The following is an 18,861-nucleotide window of genomic DNA, read 5'->3' on the forward strand; positions in this document are numbered from 1 at the left end:
ACCTTTGTATCCATACATATCTATAGAAACTTTTGCAATCCGTCTTAATGTTCCCTGCAAGCTTCTTCTCGTATTCCATTTTCCCTGCCCTAATCAAACCCTTTGTCCTCCTCTGCTGAGTTCTAAATTTCTCCCAGTCTCCGGGTTCACTGCTATTTCTGGTCAATTTGTATGCCACTTCCTTGGCTTTAATACTATCCCTGATTTCCCTTGATAGCCACGGTTGATCCACCTTCCCTTTTTTATTTTTACGACAGACAGGAATGTACAATTGTTGTAATTCATCCATGCGGTCTCTAAATGTCTGCCATTGCCCATCCACAGTCAACCCCTTAAGTATCATTCGCCAATCAATCCTAGCTAATTCACGCCTCATACCTTCAAAGTTACCCTTCTTTAAGTTATGGACCATGATCTCTGAATTAACTGTTTCATTCTCCATCCTAATGCAGAATTTCACCATATTATGATCACTCTTCTCCAAGGGGCCTCGCACAACGGTATTGCTAATTAATCCTCTCTCATTACACAACACCCAGTCTAAGATGGCCTCCCCCCTAGTTGGTTCCTCGACATATTGATCTAGAAAACCATCCCTTATGCACTCCAGGAAATCCTCCTCCACCGTATTGCTTCCAGTTTGGTTAGCCCAATCTATGTGCATATTAAAGTCACCCATTATAACTGCTGCAACCTTATTGCATGCACCCTTAATTTCCTGTTTGATGCCCTCCCCAACATTACTACTACTGTTTGGAGATCTGTACACAACTCCCACTAATGTTTTTTTCCCTTTGGTGTTCTGCAGTTCTACCCATATAGATTCCACATCATCCAAGCTAATGTCCATTCTAACTATTGCATTAATCGCTTCTTTAACCAGCAATGCTACCCCACCTCCTTTTCCTTTTATTCTATCTTTCCTGAATGTTGAATACCCCTGGATGTTGAGTTCCCAGCCCTGATCATCCTGGAGCCACGTCTCCGTAATCCCAATTACATCATATTTGTTAACATCTATTTGCACAGTTAATTCATCCACCTTATTACGGATACTCCTTGCGTTAAGACAGAAAGCCTTCAAGCTTGTTTTTTTAACACCCTTTTTCCTTTTCGAATTTTGCTGTTCAGTGGCCCTTTTTGTTTTTTGTCTTTGGTTTCTCTGCCCTCCACTTTTCCTCATCTCCTTTCTGTCTTTTGCTTTTGTCTCCTTTTTGTTTCCCTCTGTCTCCCTGCATTGATTCCCATCCCCCTGCCATATTAGTTTAACTCCTCCCCAACAGCACTAGCAAACATTCCCCCTAGGACATTGGTTCCGGTCCTGCCCAGGTGCAGACCGTCCGCTTTGTACTGGTCCCACCTCCCCCAGAACCGGTTCCAATGCCCTAGGAATTTGAATCCCTCCCTGCTGCACCACTGCTCAAGCCACGTATTCATCTGTGCTATCCTGCGATTCCTACTCTGACTAGCACGTGGCACTGGTAGCAATCCTGAGATTACTACTTTTGAGGTCCTACTTTTTAATTTAGCTCCTAGCTCCTTAAATTCGTTTCGTAGGACCTCATCCCTTTTTTTTAACCTCTGTCGTTGGTACCAATGTGCACCACGACAACTGGCTGTTCTCCCTCCTTTTTTAGAATGTCCTGCACCCGCTCAGAGACATCTTTGACCGTTGCACCAGGGAGGCAACATACCATCCTGGAGTCTCGGTTGCGGCCGCAGAAACGCCTATCTATTCCCCTTACAATTGAATCCCCTATCACTATCACTCTCCCACTCTTTTTCCTGCCCTCCTGTTCAACAGAGCCAGCCACGGTGTCATGAACTTGGCTGCTGCTGCCCTCCCCTGATGAGTCATCCCCCTCAACATTACTCAAAGCAGTGTATCTGTTTTGCAGGGGGATGACCACAGGGGACCCCTGCACTACCTTCTTTGCACTGCTCTTCCTGCTGGTCTTCCATTCCCTATCTGGCTGTGGACCCTTCACCTGCGGCAAGACCAACTCGCTACACGTGCTACTCACGTCATTCTCAGCATCGTGGATGCTCCAGAGTGAATCCACCCTCAGCTCCAACTGCGCAACGCGGTCCGTCAGGAGCTGGAGGCGGATACACTTCCCGCACACGTAGTCATCAGGAACACTGGATTCGTCCCTGAGTTCCCACATGGTACAGGAGGAGCATAACACGCGACCGAGCTGTCCTGTCATGACTTCACCCTTAGATAGGCAACAACAATGCTAAAGTTTACTCACTGTTATAGAAGAGAAGAAAGAAAAAAAGAAAGACTACTCACCAATCACCAGCCAATCACTTACCCCTTTGGCTGTGACGTCACCTTTCTGTTTCTTTCTACTTCTTTTTTGCCTTCTCCCTGTAGCTGCACAAGTACGCCTCTCGCTGCTGCTGGGCCTTTTATAGGCCTCCGACCCCAGACTCGCGCCTCACCAACTACCGTACCCAATCCTTAAATTATGAGGACAGGTTGCATAGACTGGGCTTGTATTCCCTGTTTTCTACTCCTTCTCCTTGCACCATAGATGATTGTTAAATCAGTGGGATATTTGGTAATTTAAAAATATATTTTTTTCTTTCTTTGTATTCCAGAGTCATGTTTGAGGCACTTTGAGAGCTGAACACAATATTTCTATATAAAGAGCATAATCGGTACCAGACTCCAGCCTGTGCAGTTCGTGACAAAATGAAGGCACTCGGTATTCTCAGTCTCCTGCTTGTGACTACAAGTGCCAAAGTCTTTGAGAGATGCGAGCTTGCCCAAATTTTGAAGAAAAATGGATTAGATGGACATAACGGATACAGCCTGGCTAACTGTGAGTCCCGCTGAGTCAGGGCTAGTTAAACGCAGCCGAGCGCACTCGTATAACCCCTGCTGGATCTAGAACTTCCCCTTGACCTCATACCCTTCTATGATGCTGATAATTTAATGCCACTGGTTTCTGGGCATCTCAGTGGTTTAGAGAATGAACACAGGGTATGGTGTGGGACTGAGCCCTACAGACCAGAAGGACCAGGGTTCCAACCCATTCCTTGATTGCAGCTTGGGTGAGATGCTTGATAGCCCATGGAAGTGCACCCTAGTAAGCATCAGGCATCTGTGGAAAGTGTTCCTGTTTGTACCATTTATCCAGTTTGTACAGTTCCCCGTTTTATAGACTTACAAACTGTAAGGAAACCTAAATTGCTAGAAACACTCAGTAGGTTACGCAGCATCTGTGGGGAGAGAAACAGAGTTAATGTTTCAGGTCGATAACCTTTCATCATAGAATCATAGAAATTTACAGCGCGGAAGAAGGCCATTTCAGCCCATTGTGTCCGTGCCAGCCAACAAAGAGCTATCTTCAAATGTGGTGAGGGTACCTGCCTCTACCACCCTTTCAGGCAATGAGTTCCAGAACCACACCGTCCTCTGAGTGAAAAGATTTCTCCTCCAATCCCCTCTAAACCTCCTACCAATTACTTTAAATCTATGGCCCCTCGTTGTTGACCCATCAGAGGTAATTCCAACAACAACAACAGCTTGTACTTATATAGCACCTTAAACATAGTAAAACATCCCAAGGCGCTTCACAGAGGTATTATAAGACAAAAATTTGACATCGAGCCACATAAGAAGAAATTAGGGCAGATGACCAAAAGCTTTGTCAAAGAGTTAGGTTTTAAGGAGCATCTTAAAGGAGGAGAGAGAGGTGGAGAGGTTTAGGGAGGGAGTTCCAGAGCTTGGGGCCCAGGCAGCTGGAGGCATGGCCACAAATGGTTGAGCGATTATAATCAGGGATGCTCAAGGGGGCAGAATTGGAGGAACGCAGATATCTTGGGGGTGTTGTGGGGCTGAAGGAGATTATAGAGATAGGGAGGGCTGAGGCCATGGAGGGATTTGAAAACAAGGATGAGAATTTTGAAATCGAGGCGTTGCTTAACCGGGAGTCAATGTAGGTCAAGGGTGATGGGTGAACGGGACGGTGTGAGTCAGGTTTACGTGGGGTAGAATGTGGGAGGCTGACCAGGAGTGCTGCTTTGATTGGTTTCCGTCTCACCTCAGTCCCTCCATCTCCAACTCAGTCTTTCCCTGAACCTTATAACTGGAAGTCTTTCACCTCCTTTAAGACTCAGACTTCAACTCTTCCAATCACTGCATCGTGAATAATCTCATCTCCTCTACCACTAACAGTCTCACAAGTGTCCTGCACTATAGGTCCCGACCCCTCATCAAGGTCATTCTGTAACAACATTGTAAATTGACTGTGAGTGAGAGGAAGGGTGTTGGGGAGAGGAAAGAAAGTGAGAGAGAGGAGGAGAAAGAGAAAAAGAAAGAGAGAGAGGAAGACTCTGAATGGGACTCACCAAAACTGAATAGAGCTTTATGGCAAGGGCACCGGAGAGAAGGAGCAAATGAATGAAAGAGGGCTTCTGCTACAAAAGATCTTGGGGAAATTTCATAGTCTAGAGTTCTGTAGTAGCTGTGGATGTAGCCCAGAGGTCATGAGTTAGCATCCGCCCACGGAAAGCCTGTGACCGCAATTGATGGGCCACCTATCTTTAAATTCCTTTTTGAATTAAATATCCACAGAGCCTCATAACGATCTTTTAGCTTATATTTAAAATACTCTTTTAGGTTTATTCTCAACCCCTTAAAAAACAGAGCATTCCTTCTTTGCACAATCACAAATCTAGCCAAACTGAACATTAAATTAATTGCCGCTCTGCTAGACTCGGGCAGATTCTGCTGCAATCCCCATCTCAAAATTGAGTCCCACGGGATTCCCATTCTCACTCTTCGGTTCCCACCCAGCAAGAAAACTTCACACAACTGTTGAACATAGTAATTAAAATCCTTTAACTGTGGACATAACAGAAGTAAATGGGACAGAATCTCATCCCACGTCCCACACACTGGGCAAGTTGTCACCCCCAGTCGTCCAATCTTACATAAAACCATAGCCAATTTGAAATCCAGTTCAATCCACTCTGGATATTTAAAATTCGCCCACACTCCTTTCTAAATCCTGTGAAGTCCAGCAGGTGTCTTGAATTTCCATTCTGTAAACACCCTATAGAAATCTCGAGTATTACAGTTGTCAAATTGGACCAATTCCTCCCCTTTCTCCAGCAGAAAGCTTGGAAAAGCGGGTCGTATTTTACCTCCTTTGAAGATTTGTGCATTCATTTATTCCATCCAATCCTGTGGCATTACCCTCACAATCTTCTCATACATGATCATAATTGCTTTTTCCTCTACCTCCTGATCCTCCTCCCAAACCTTGTACCTCACGACCGCTTCTGGCAACCAACCTGGAATTACCTCATATAATACATCTTTCACATATATAATACCAACTGTTATAAAAGCTTGATTAAATAATACCTCTCCTTCAATGTTGGCCCACCTGTTCAAAAATAAGGGCTGTTCTAAAAATTCCTCACCACCTGTGGGCATAAACGGCACACTTAAAAACAATTGCGTCCGAGTCTCTAAAACCCCCTTATAAAACCGAGGGAGAGGTTTAATCGATTTCAAAAACATTTTAATGTATTCCATATAAAATATTCCCTGTCCTCCCATCGCACTTCGTTTTAAAAAATGCTGGAAACAACTCTTCTAAAAACTTGTTTTTGACTTCTGAAGAAATCTCTTCACCCATTTAATTGTGGAGACTTATTCCTTCAAATCAGTATCTGTGAAATTGAATCCTGCCTGATTTCGCTGTCCAATGATGGTATTGTAAGCACCAAGGCTGGTTTCCCTTCCCATAAAAACCTCACACAAGCCTCTCGGATCGTCTCTTTCACCCACTCAGGAATATCCTCCACCATCAATAAGTACCATGGTTTAGATAGCAGGAGAGCTGACACCACTGTCACTCTTCCTTGCACTTTCAACCACCTTCTTTCCCATCTTCCCCAAATCTTTTTTATTTTCATAACTTTTGGTTCTCAATTTAATCGATCCACTTCATCCCTATCCTTCTCACACCCCATATACAGCCCAGAACTTCCAAATTCTCCACCACCTTAAAAGGGCCTTCCTCCAAACACTCCTCCCTACCCCTTTCCACAACCAGGCAGTGGGTCTTACTATAGTTCACTCTGGCTGCTGAAGCTCTACAATACTCCTCCACCACTCCCATAGCTTTCCCCACTGACGCCCCATCTCTCAACGTTCAGGTCGTGTCATCTGCATATTGGTGTATCTCCGACACCTGCCCGGAACTGGGAACCACAATCCCGACTATGTCTTGTTCCTTTTGCATCATGTAACCTAATGGTTCTGCTACCAATGTGTATAGCAATGGGGACAGGGGACAACCCTGTCTAACTGACCTCTATATCAGAAAATACTTGGACGGAAAACCATTACATTTAACACAGCTAAATATGTTTGAATAAAAAAATTCTTATTCACTCAATGAAATTTTTCCTGAAACCAAGTGCTTCCAAAACCATCAATAAAAATTCATGAGAGACTCTATCAAAGGTTTTCTCTTGATCTATCTTAAGCATATAAACCTCCCTCCCAATCTCTTCCATGAGCTCGATCACATCTCGGACTGAGACCACAGAGTCTGCGATGTCCCGGCCTATGACTCCATAGGACTGAGAGGGCAAAACTATCTGCGGCATCATCTCCTTCGTACGATTTGCCATAACCCTCGCCAAGATCTTATAATCCACATTAATAATGCGAGGGGGCTCCATTTCTTCAGATCCCTTCTATCCCCTTCATTTTTATAAACTAAGCTTATGATACTTCTCCTCATAGATGGGGCCAGGTTTCTCTTAATATTAATCGCCTTAAAAACTTCTAAGAGCAATGGACTTAAGTAAAGAACATAAGAAATAGGAGCAGGAGTAGGCCACTTGGTCCCTCGAGCCTGCCCTGCCATTCAATAAGATCATGGCTGATCTGATCATGGGCTCAGCTCTACTTCCCTGCCCGCTCCCCATAACCCTTTATTCCCTATTGCTCAAAAATCTGTCTATCTCTGCTTTGAATATAAGAATCATCATCATCATCATAGGCAGTCCCACGGAATCGAGGAAGACTTGCTTCCACTTTAAAAATGAGTTCTTAGGTTACTGAACAATTCAATACAAGAACCACAGTCACTGTCACAGGTGGGACAGACAGTCATTGAGGGAAAGGGTGGGTGAGGAGCCTGGTTTGCCGCACGCTCCTTCCGCTGCCTGCGTTTGATTTCTGCTCTCGGTGATGAGACTCGAGGTGCTCAGCGCCCTCCCGGCTGCACTTCCTCCACTTAGGGCGGTCTTTGGCCAGGGACTCACAGGTGTCAATGGGAAGTTGCATTTTATCAGGGAGGCTTTGAGGGTGTCCTTGTAATGTTTCCTCTGCGCACCTTTGGCTCGTTTGCCATGAAGGAGTTCCGAGTAGAGCGCTTGCTTTGGGAGTCTCATGTCTGGCATTCGAACAATGAGGCCTGCCCAGCGGAGCTGATCAAGTGTGGTTAGTGCTTCAATGCTGGGGATGTTGACCTGATCGAGGACGCTAATGTTGGTGCGCCTGTCTTCCCAGGTGATTTGTTGGATCTTGCGGAGACATCGTTGGTGGCATTTTTCCAGTGACTTGAGGTGTCTACTGGACATGGTTCATGTCTCTGAGCCATACAAGAGGGTGGTATTACTACAGCCCCGTAGACTATGAGCTTGGTGGAAGATTTAAGGGCCTGGTCTTCAAACACTCTTTTTCTCAGGCGGCCGAAGGCTGCACTGGCGCACTGGAGGCGGTGATGAATCTCGTCGTCAATATCTGCTCTTGTTGATAAGAGGCTCCCGAGGTATGGGAAATGGTCCACATTGTCCAGGGCTGTGGTGTGGATCTTGATGACTGCGGGGTAGTGCTGAGTGGCGTAGACAGGCTGGTGGAGGACCTTTGTCTTACTGATGCTTAGCATAAGGCCCATGCTTTCGTACGCCTCAGTAAATACGTTGACTATGACTTGGAGTTCAGCCTCTGTATGTGCACAGACGCAGGCGCCATCCGCGTACTGTAGCTCGACGACAGAAGTTGGGGTGGTCTTGGACCTGGCCTGGAGATGATGAAGGTTGAACAGGTTCCCACTGGTTCTATAGTTTGGTTCCACTCTAGCGGGGAGCTTGTTGACTGTGAGTTGGAGCATGGCAGCGAGGAACATTGAGAAGAGTGTTGGGGCGATGACGCAGCCCTGTTGGACCCCGGTCTGGACGTGGATTGGGTCTGTGATGGATCCGTTGGTAAGGATCACGGCCTGCATATCGTCATGGAGCAGGCGGAGGATGGTGACGAACTTTTGAGAGCATCGGAAACGGAGGAGGACACTCAAAGGCCTTTGTAAGGTCGAAGAAGGCCATGTATAAGGGCTGGTGCTGTTCCCTGCATTTTTTCCTGCAGCTGTCGTGGTGTAAAAATCATGTTTGTTGTGCCCCGTAGAGACTAAATCTGTACTGTGACTCTGGGAGGAGTTCCTCAACCTCAGGGAGAAGATAGTTGAGGAGGACTCTCGCGACGACTTTCCCAGTGGCTGATAACAGGGAGATTCCTCTGTAGTTGCTGCAGTCGGACTTGTCCCCTTTTTGAAAGATCACTGCATCTCTGAGATCTCCCAGAATGCTCTCCTCCCTCCAGATGAGAGAGGTGAGGTCATGTATTCACGCCAACACTGCCTCTCCGCCATACTTCAGTGCCTCATAGCTCCCATCCGCTCCCATAGTTTTGTTGTTCTTAAGATGTCTTATGGCTTTTTCTACCTCGTGCAATGCTGGGGTTTTACTGAGGTGGTGGCGGATAGCATGATGTGGGATGGAGTCGAGAACACTCGAGTCAAAGGCAGAGTCTCATTTGAGGAGATCTTCAAAGTGCTCCTTTCAGCGGGCCCTGACTGCCTCGGTGTCCTTGATGAGTGTTTCCCTGTTCTTGGCCAGCAGTGCGGTGGGGCTTGGGTGTTTGGACCGTAGGTGGCCTTGACCACTCCACTCACACCTCCTGCTCCTTGTCATCACTCAAGGGGCATCCTGCTGCCTCACACTCACAGTGGGTGGGGCCTTTGTGACATACCCTACAGCTCTCTGCCTTGCAGTTCGGAGCGATGTGTCCAGACTCGCCGCAGTTATAACAGTACAGGTTTGGACAGCTTCTTACAAGATGGTCGGGTCCAAGACAATAATAGCAAACCTTCACCTGGTTATCATGCAGTACCTGGAAGTACTGTACTCCTTTCATTGTCTCGAATTTCATGCTGCAGTGTAATGACTTCACCCCCTCTGGGAACCGTAACTTTACCTAACAGGTTCCATCGGCTACCCGCGTTCCAGGATCGTATCTCCTCTTTATTGCCGAGCAAATTTTAATGTCCCATGACTCCAACTTTTTATTAGCACATCATCCTCAATATAATCAGGCAGGTTTAAGAATGAGAACACCAGCTCTTCAGAATACAGCAGAGATACATCCAAGAACTCACCATCAACCTTCAAACTCAGTAAAAGTCTTTCCACCTCCTCTCGGCCACTGACCGTCGCTTCGAACCCAACATTCGGCTTTGGTCAGCAAGCAAATCAACTTCCCTCACCGCAGTCCTCGTGTACAGCCTGGATAATATCCCAAGCTCGTATCTCCTTATCCTGGCAGTGAACCACCAACGTGTTTTCTTTTCCAAACCTCCAGCGGTCCCGCCCCAAAGCTTTGGGCCTTTTATTCTCCCTACCCCCAACATTTTCTCCCCCGATTAAATTCATCCTGGGAATATTGTCCTCTGAGGGGCCACGGCACTCCAGCCCCCTCAGCAGCCAACTGATCTAGCTGCTGTTTATGAGCCAAAAAGACCCGAATACCTGCAAAAGAGCAACCTAAAAATCCACCACCAACTTTTTACAAACTCGCTCCAACTCCTGCAGTAATCAAGCACCCAACAGCACCGACTCATTCCGAGATACTCCCACCCAGAGAGTGCTACCCACTAAGCCACTGCTGACACTATGGAAGTGGACTGAATATGTTATGTTTTTAGATGCTCTGATAATGACTCCACGAGGCAATGTGTTGTACTTGAACTGTAGTAACCTCAGTCCTTTATTTGTAACTCCAGAGTGAGGATCACACATGGTGGCTTGCCTTTTATACTAGGCCAGGCACACCTGTACAGGTAACCTGCAAGTCTCCCACTGCAGTGCCCTCTGGTGGCACATCTTGTTATAGTACAAGCAGTAACCATGACAGAATACATCTGGTAATTTGTGGGAGAGCACCAGATACAAACAATGAGAAAATGTTTCTACATATGGGGGGGGAGACCAGAACTAGGGGACCATCAATATAAGAAAGTCATCAATACATCCAATAAGGAATTCAGGAGAAACCTCTTTACCCAGAGAGTGGTGAGAATGTGGAACTCGCTCCCACAGGGAGTGGTTGAGGCGAATAGATGCATTTAAGAGGAAGCTACATAAACACATGAGGGAGAAAGGAATGAAAGGGTAAGGTGAGATGGAGTAAGGTGGGAGGAGCCTTGGGTGAAACGTAAACACCAACATGAGCCTGTTGGCACAAAGGCCTGTTTCTGTGCTGTAAAACATTACGTAATGGAAATGGTTGGATTGTTGCAAAAATACAAGGAATTCACCAATCAGAACAGAGGTTACGGGGAAAAGGTGGGGGAGTGAGACTAGCTGAAGTGCTCTTGCAGAGAGCCAGCATGGGCTCAATGGGCCAAATGCCCCTGTAATTTTTCCCCCGGGTATAGCTCACAGCAGTGTCCTGGGGATTGATTTTCAATTCCTGGAGACACCAGGGCTATCCTGGAGGGCTGGCTCAACCCTAGCAGTAAGTGCAGTCTCGTTCATCAGCTCCTTAGGACAGTTAGCTAAAACAGCTGAGGCTGAACATGAATCAAACTTATGTTTGTGAAGTATTAAATACAATAGCGTGCGTGTGTTCTTTTAATTTTAGGGGTGTGCATGGTTGACTGTGAAAGTGGCTTCAACACTATGACAACCAGAAGTTATCGGAATACTGGAATAGTTACATCGACCAACTATGGGATTTTTCAGATTAACAATAAGAAATGGTGTAAGGACAGCACATCTACGTTCACCTACAATCTATGTAACATCGACTGCAGCTGTAAGTCAACCAACGCAGCATCAATCTCAGTTCTTGTCTTTTCTGTCATGGGTCAGCCGTGGCTCAGTGGGCAGCACTCTAGCCTCTGAGTCAGAAAATCGTGGGTTCAAGCCCCACTCCTGAGACGTGAGCACCATAATCCAGGCTGACACTCCCAGTGCAGTGCTGAGGGAGTGCCACACTGTCGGAGGTGCCGCCTTTTGGATGAGATGTTAAACCGAAGCCCCGTCTGCTCTCTCGGGTGGATGTAAAAGATCCCAGAGCCACTATTTCAAAGAAGAGCAGGGGAGTTCTCCTGGGCCAATATTTATCCCTCAACCAGCATCACTAAAAAGAGATTATCTGATCATTATCTGATTGCTGTTTGTGGGAGCTTGCTGTGCACAAATTAGTTGCCACAGTGACTACACTTCAAAAAAGTACTTCATTGTCTGTAAAACACTTTGGGATGTCCTGAGGTTGTGAAAGGTGCTATAGAAATGCAAGTCTTTCTTTTCTTTAAAACACCCCGTAGAGTTGAATCCTGCAAGTACTAGATAATGATTTTTTTATATAAAAGAGCTGCAAAGTTTCATTCAACTTTTCTACCTTCAAGGCAAGGTAGCTTGAATAGCCTTGAATGAACATCACTCACAATTCCCGTTAAGTTCTCTACATGTAAGCTTCAGACGTAAGGCTCGTGTGCATTGCACTGTATAAAGTTTTAAGATTGATATTTTGAAATAATAATCAATGGAGTTAATTGTCTGACATATTACTGTCTCTAGATTCTTGAATCTGTTAAAAGGACAAGGATGGAATTATTGAACAACACGGTCCCACCTCCTCCTTTTCACCTGGGGCTGCTTTTCTTGGAGAGCTCTTTCCCTTGCAGCTAGAGAGAGCCCCTCCATTTCCTACCTTGCTCCAGGAAAATCTCTATATTATGTCTGTAGTGTACTTATGAATGACTCCACGAGGCAATGTGTTGTACTCAAACTGTAGTGACCTTGGTCCTTTACTCATAACTCCAGAGTGAGGCAGCCGCATGGTGGCTCCCCTTTTATACAGCCCCTGCCACCAGGGCAGGATACCCCGGTCTCCACCAGTTGCACCCTCTAGTGGTGCCAGCATGTATATACACAGTGTAAACCTTATTGAAAGTACATCGGGTAACAAATCTCCATCTTATACAACTATACAGTGACTACACAGAGAGTATATCTATAGTCTGCATATATAACACTCTGCAGCCCCATTGGAGAAATGGGCAGCTCCCTGTTCCTGTCAGCCATGGCTCAGTGGGTAGCACTCTCGCCTCTGTTTCAGCAGTTTGTGGGTGTAAGGGGATAAAATACAGTCACTAGAGTGGAGACAGATCGATGGTCACGAAAGTGGACACTGAAGGTAGTGAATTGATCTGACACGTAAAATGGTCCACATTAAAAGGGCTTATCAGTATTAGGAGGTTTGAGGAATCAAAGTTCCTCTGCATTACGGTCAGGATTGTGATTGACTGATTATATGTAAAACCCGCTTATGTGTGTAAAGCACACTTATACACTCGCTTACATTGGGTTAAGAAGAGGGAAGCAGCAATGCCTGATGGTTAATGAACCATCCGTTGTATTAACCTTAATACAAAACTCATGGAAGCGCACATGTTTGGGAACATACATTATAGCAGCAGGGGAACAGGATGGTATTGACTGGTCGTTTTGAGTAGAGTTCTTGGGAGAGGGATACGGAGGCACCACCCTGGAAAACAAAGTTAATCAACATGTCTTGAGAAACTGAGGCAAAGTTGACACCATTGAATAACACATTCCGGGAGGGTGACGTGTGATGGGAGATGGACAGGTGGTGATGAACCACTCAGAGCCAGTCTGATAAGAGTTAACAAATCACTGTAACTTTGCTGATAGCAGTCGGCCAATTGGTGGTTCTGTAGGAGGGTCGCACACCTCGAAAGCAGTCATTACAAACTGTTGTTCTGGAAAGTGTTCATCGGAACCTTGCCTAGCATGCTCAAATAAAACTGGTTGAACCAAAGTTTTCGTCTGAGTGATTCCGTGGTCGCTATACAAAAGGGCGGGTGTCAATTCCTTATATCAGGGAGTCCACCTTGAGGAAGCGAAGTCTTCCTTTCACTCCAGTGTTGGGTTTATGTACAACTCTATGAAATTGAGCCACAAAATCTAGGCTGACACTCCCAGTACTGAGGGAGTGCTGCACTGTCGGAGGTGCCGTCTTTCGGACGGGACGTTAAACCAAGGCCCCGTTTGCTCTCTCAGGTGGACGTAAAAGATCCCACTGTATCCTTTTTCTAACATGGCCAAAACTTTGTGCCGTATTCTGTGTGGTCTAACCTAGATTCTATGCAAGTTTAACATAATTTCTCTGCTTTTCAATTCTATTGCTCTCGAAATGAACCCCAGTGCTTTGTTTGCATTATTTATGGCCTTGTGTTACTACTCTTAATGAACAAGAGCAAGGGAGTTCTCTCCGGTGTCCTGGACAATATTTATCCCTCAACCAACATCACTAAAGCAGATTATCTGGTCATTATCCCATTATAATCCTTTGGATTACTAGTCCAGGGAGATAACCGCTACACTGCTCTACCCTATGTGTTGTCCGGCAAGGACAACTTGTTTGAGACATGGTAGAGCAATCCACTGGTAATTGTCTGCCCAGAGATACCTGATCTAACAGGGATAAGAAGACCGGGGGTGTTGTGTCAGTCAAGTCCCCAGTTTATCCAAATCCCTTTGCAATCTAGTTCCTTTCTCCAATGTTCTGAATCTGCCACTAAATCTGCCGTGAACCACAAATGCAATGATGAGACTGCGTATAAAACAAAAAAGTGTTGCATTTATATAGCGCATTCACAACCTCAGGACGTCCCAAAGCCCTTTACAGCCAATGAAGCATTTTTTGCAGTATAGTCACTGTTGTAATGAAGGAAACACGGCAACAAATTCGCCAAGGCTTCTTCGGCAGCACCTCCCAAACCCCCGACCTCTACCACCTGGAAGGACAAGGCCACCTCCATGTTCCCCTCCAAGTCACACACCATCCTGACTTGGAAATATATCGTCATTCCTTCATTGTCGCTGAGTCAAAATGCTGGAACTTCCATCCTAACAGTACTGTGGGAGCATCTTCACCACACGGACTGCAGCGGTTAAAGAAGGCGGCTCACCAACACCTTCTCAAGGGGCAATTAGGGAGGGGCAATAAATGCTGACCTTGCCAGTAAAGTCCACATCCCACGAAAAAAAACATTTTTTTTATTTGAGCACAGCAAGCTCCCACAAACAGCAATGCGATAATGACCAGATCATCTGTTTTCTTTTTAAGCGATGTTGATTGATGGATAAATATTGGCCCAGGACATCGAGGAGAACTCCCCTGATCGTCTTCAAAATGACGACATTGGGATCTTTTACGTCCACCTGAGAGAGAAGAGGGGGCCTCAGTTTAATGTCTCATCCAATCAGACTGAATATAATAAATGGAGGGGGACTTCACACTTAACCCTGGGAACACCCACTAATGACTGAACCCCATTTAAAACCATCATCTGTTCATGGTTTCTTAACTAATTTGTTCTGCTTCTTACACTGATTTAAAAGAAAGAAAGATTTACATTTTCATTGTGCCTTTATGACTTCAGGGTATACCAAAGGACTTTAGTATTTTTGAACTGTAGTTTTTGGCTGCCTTTAGTGATGCCACTATTCCTGTCCGGAATAGAGATGATTGGGTAATTCCCCCGTTAATCGCCCCTGGACAACGCATCGCTGCCAGTGACTGGGATTAATTTTGCGCACATCATTTGTGTTCTGTAACTATCCGCCACTCACTGTATTCTGCTGGAGAAATCATCCTGCTTTTATCGGGAGGAATTGCTTCAGTTTATAGGCTAGACTTTCACTTTTGTGCAGATCGCCCAAAAATGGGCGTTATTTCCAGCGTTGGCAGTAAATATGGGATTTGAGATCGCCAGATTATCGCCCATTTTCAAAACCCCAACTTTTCAATTTTATAAAATGGGCGTTACTGCGAGCGATCTGAAATGGGCGTTAGCGTAACATTTTTTGACCTTCTGCCGTAAAGTGTGGGCATCCATAGCAATGGCATGGCAACGTCGTTTCCTGCATTTCAGGAGTCATCAATACGTGCGCAGAAGAGGAGAGCGAGAGAGAGAGAGAGAGGCAGCAGAGAGGAACTGAAAGTGTGTGCGGGTGGGTTGTGTGCTTATTTGGCTGTTTTGGGAGGTAGAAGGGACATTTACCAACAGCAAGAAGACTGCTGAGCACAAAGAAAGTTGTTCCCACCGAGTTTTTGTCGAAAAAAAAATGTTAAATGACAGGGATGGAGGAGGTGACACAGCACACTGTAGAGACTGAGGATGCTGGCAAAAGCAGTGAGGTGGGAGAGGAACAATTGGGAGGACGCAAACGAGCTTGGAGATTGTCTGATGAGGCAAATGCCTCCTTCCTGCAGGAGGTGGAGTTACGCTGGGGTCAATTGACCCAGGGTGGGCGTGGGAAACCCACCCCAAAGGTCTACCAGAGGATATGGGCTGACACAGCTAAGGTGGTCTCGTCGGCGACCAACGAGGTGCGTGAGGGCAACCAGTGCCGCAAATGCTGGAATGACCTTGTTGGATCTGCCAGAGTAAATATTACATTTATTTACATTTACTTATATATTTATATAATGTGATTTGTAAGTGTAATTATTGATTAAAATCAGATGTGATGTTTTGCACTTATACTGGAAATGTTTTACTCAAAGTCTGCATTTATCGTGTACGTCTTTAGGTAAAGAATGATAATTATCATAATAATCATGATTACATCTGTCGGTTATGTGTTGTATCAATCTCTGTGACAGTACCTAGCAGTGATCTCATGCAATGATCTCATGCCATGTCGTGCTGGTGTTTCCTTTTACAGAAGAAGCTTTCGAAGGATAGGGCCGAGCAGAGGCGAACGAGTGGGGGGGGCCAACAGTCATCATCGACCTCACCGACATTGAGGAGCGGGTGCTGGCACTAGTGGGGAGCCATCCCAGTCGGCCACGCAAGCAGCTGCAGAACCTGATGTAAGGCAACGTGAGTAAAGTATACACCATTGCGTGATGTAAAGTCACAAGATGCCACACCCACTCATACCCGACCAATAATATATGATTGATAAAAGTGCTATATAAATAATGATGGCCTCATGAGAATCATTGCAATGCAGAATTTCGTCATGGTCATGAAATGTGATGTCTTTGATGATTTTGATAATGGTGATGCTTCTGTCGTACATATGCTGTGTGTGGCAGTGGAATCATCTTGTGACCGTAGCACCTCCTTCTCCTCTAATAACCTCATTTATGTTTTGTAGCTCAGCCAGCAGCGTGGCCCCAGGCAACACCACCGAGCCCAGAAGCTGGGGGTGCAGGGCCGGAATCGCCGGACGATCGTGCATCTGGTGCTGAGAAGCCCCGATTCTCGCCCGTGGAGCTGCTGGGTGCTTTCTCCGTGGATGAGAATGCTGACTTCGAGGAGCCTGCATCACCAAGCTCCATAATGCAGTCGACACCCATGACATCCCAGTGTTCCTGCGGCCATTCCCTCCTCCACCGTGGAGGTACCGGGCCCAAGCACCTTGCCGCAGGGCACCCGAGGTGTCTCCAGGACGATGCCGACCACGCGGAGTTTGGTTCAACATGGCAGGACTGCTCCACAAGCGGCAGATCTGAGCGGGGACATGGTACATTTGTCCAGGAAGAGTGTTGACATAGGTCAGCAGATCCTACAGACAATGGGGGGGCATATCCCAACAGATGACCAGCATGTCCGCCACCATGAGCGAGTACACGCCGTGGATGGCGGAGGCCCTGGAGGTGATAGCCAGGAACACTGGTGGCAGAGGCTTGCCAGTGGTCCCGGAGCGTGGCACTGCACCCCAAGGTGCCGCACCCCCATTGCCAACGACACATGAGAGCCAGGAGGAAGATCTTGCTTCTGGCTCGGTGCACGTTTCCACCTCGGGACCGTCCTCTCCCGTATCCGTCCAACCAGCGATTCTGCCGTTATCCCCCCCAATGAAGCATCGCCTGAGGAGTTCCTCGGCCAGACAGCTTGGAGTCAGGAGGGGAAGGGGAAAGGGTAGAGCTGGGGAGGAGAAGCGGGGGGAAAGGAAAGTGAGGTGCATGGCCCCGGGTGTTGGCTTGGCCACAGTATTTTTATGTTGTTGCTGCTATTTTGTTGGGAGGTTTGGGGGAAAGGGGGAGGGGGTGGGTACCTTGGTATTTTGCATTTGTGTTCTATGTTTATGAAGTGTTGTTGGAAATGTTAAACATTTAATGAATTATATAAATGTTATAATTTTGTTGTGGGGTGGGGTGGGGGTGGGATGGGGTGTTTTTTTTACAGTTAATTAAAGATAATTAAACGTCACTTGAATCAACTTAAACGTTAAATGTCACCAAGGTAATGCACACCATTCATGTATGAGCTGCAGACACAGTAGTCTTGCAGCTTTGTAAATACGACCAACGTTATTTCAAGCAAAGCACTCATTTATGAGCTGCTGACGTAAGAGTCTTGCAGCTATGTAGCCACCACGGGCCCTTTCCTGCGGTCTAGAGGGGGGGCGGGGGCATGGTTTCAGCATCAGCCTGATTGTCTGGCCTGAGATCAGTGTCCATCTCTTCGTTCTCCTCTCCCTCTCTCTCCTGAGGTGGACCGTCAGTCCCTTCTGGCAATTCTTGTTCCTTCCTGATAGCCAAGTTGTGCAGCATGGAGCACACCACCACGAATTGAGCTACCTGATCAGGGTGGTATTGTAACTCGCCTCCTGAGTGGTCCAGGCATCTAAAGCGCTGCTTAAGCATTCCAATGGTATTTGCGACAATATTGCATGCGGCTCTCGTTGTCTCGCTTCTCGGCTTCTGTGTGGGTGTTACGCAGGGGGGTCATTAGCCAGGTGGCGAGGCCATATCCTTTGTCACCAAGCATCCAGCATTGACCTTGTGGCTGACTGGTAAACATGTCAGATACAGCGCTGTCACGCAGGATGTAGGAATCATGGATGCTGCCCGGAAATGTTGCATTTACTGCTAGTATAATTTGCTGGTGGTCGACAACGAGTTGCACATTCAGAGAGTGGAATCCCTTTCGGTTCCGAAAAACCTCTGCATTCTGAAAAGGTGCCCGCATGGCAATGTGCGTACAGTCTATTGCACCTTGGGGAAGTTTGCAATTCTGGAGAAACCTAGAACCCTCTCAGTCTGTGCCTCCCTGGTCAGAGGGAAGCTGATAAAGTCCATCCTGCGTGCATACAGGGCTTCAGTCACCTGTCGAATGCAGCAATGTGTGGCATGCTGAGATATAGCGCAAGTGTCGCCAGCTGAGGCCTGAAAGGAACCCGATGCGGAGAAGGCAAGTGCCGCAGTGACCTTGACTTCGAGGGACAGTGCGGTCCTGATGGTGCTGGCAGGCTGCACATCTCCCCTGATGAGCTGGCATATCTCACTGATAACCTCTTTCCGGAAGTGCAGTCTCCTAAGGCACGTGTTATCGGAAAGTTCAGATAAGACCGTTTCTCCCTGTAAGTGCGTGGGGTGTAAGGTCTCATCCTCCTCAGCAGTCTGCGACCTCTTTGATTGGGCACATAATGCTGTTGAATTATACCTTCTGCCATCACTAGTCTGCAGCATGTGTGTAGTCATCACGACAGGCTGAG

This window comes from Pristiophorus japonicus, chromosome 11 (genome assembly GCF_044704955.1).
Source record: "Pristiophorus japonicus isolate sPriJap1 chromosome 11, sPriJap1.hap1, whole genome shotgun sequence".
NCBI classification, from domain to species: domain Eukaryota; kingdom Metazoa; phylum Chordata; class Chondrichthyes; family Pristiophoridae; genus Pristiophorus; species Pristiophorus japonicus.